Here is a 1601-nt window from a genome sequence, read left to right on the forward strand (position 1 = left end):
TATATATATACTGTGTGTGTGTATATTTTTATATAATTTTTTATCTTACATTTAAATAAACGCAAATAAAAAATATATATATAGGTGAGCTCGAAGGAATAGAAACACCGCTGAGGACTTATGCCCTATGTGGCTAAATGTATTAAGCATTACATGTTATGTGTCTGTTTTGCCAAATATTAACCAAGCAGATTTTCCCTTTGATTTGCATAAATAAACAACCTGCAACTGTAATCTGATCTGATCCTATAAGACGTTGCAGCCAATTCTTATTTAAGGCACTTTGATAAATAATGCCGGTGCTCGTACAGACATTTAAGCTATGAAACAGTAAACCTTTTAGCTGTTCTGTTGACACAAAAGAACTACTCAGAGCTGATGATTGCAGATTAGTACCCGAGCCAGTGTACAGCAACAACAAAAGTTGCCGTGTTTGACTGATCAAAAGACTAACATGCTCTGATGAATGGCGAAAATTGTTGAAGTAGATCTTGAATTGAATGGAACATTTGGCAGACTTTGTGTAAAAGTACACTCTGCTGCTGTAGATTATGTTTAACATTCTCATCTTGTTTCCTTTATGGTCTCTTTATGTCTTACCTGTAAAAAAAAAAGAAGTTCTTAAAGGGTCAGTCAACCGAAACCACTACTTGCTTCTTTTATCTTCTGGAGAACTTGGCAGATATTCTTTTGAACATTCTTGTGTTCTTCACACCGATGACATTAGAGAGTTGCAATCCTTCTGCTGATTGTCTTTAATGTAGAATACATAGCCCAAGAGGAAGAGAGGAACTCCTTTGTAGTGGCTGCAGCTTGTGGAGACTTGGGATCACCAGTACAAAGGTTTTACCACCAGAGTCCCAGAAACATGTAAGTCAGTGGGGAACTTCATTATTCAATATCCAAATATAACCACTCTTCAGGTTAAATGGCTCGAGCCTTTATAAACATGAATATTATTTTTAATGCACACCATGGTATTCTATTAAAGGTGAATAATATAAATATAGTTCTATGTGTAAAGAAAGATACTTCTTGAAAAGCTGACATGTAAGAAACATCTTGGAGGACATCAGTGGCATGATTCTGTAAGAAGATTGTCTGTGACTTTGTTACAGTCTGTAAACATTGTTGTATTTTTTTTACAACTTTCCAATGGCAGTTATCCTGTGGACTTAATATATTTGTGGACTGGAGGATTTTATTATAACATGTTACATCTGCTCCAGGGATCTGGAGGGCAGACAATAGAATGGGCTTCTTTTCTGTCTCCCACGAGTGCCTTGGGGACTGGGGGGCATGCTGTAGCCCACAGCTTAGTTGCAGGAGAGCTATATGTTGCATGAGTGGATTGGAATACAGTGTTTGGCCTTTGTGTTTTCGATTGGTGAATGCTATCTTCATCATCATTCAGAACATTATGATATACACTTAAATAAAAAATACTGTTAAAACGGCCCTGATAGTTGTCTAAATCACATTTCTCTTCCTCAAATTTTGTAAATGTAAAAAATCTATACAAGATTATTATCCTTGATTGGGGTCTGGTATGCATTTTAAAGGGGGACCCTGTGCAAAAAAAAAAGTAAAAAAAAGATGTG

General features: G+C 36.1%; 1 protein-coding gene across 1 annotated transcript in view; it reads left to right on the forward strand.

The window, feature by feature from the left end:
* DNTT (DNA nucleotidylexotransferase) overlaps nt 1–1601 on the forward strand; it is a 212697-nt gene that overhangs the window by 210596 nt on the left and 500 nt on the right. The window lies entirely within an intron of this gene.

Source organism: Nanorana parkeri, unplaced genomic scaffold (assembly GCF_000935625.1).
Source record: "Nanorana parkeri isolate BGI_ZX_2015 unplaced genomic scaffold, ASM93562v1 scaffold366, whole genome shotgun sequence".
Lineage (NCBI taxonomy): Eukaryota > Metazoa > Chordata > Amphibia > Anura > Dicroglossidae > Nanorana > Nanorana parkeri.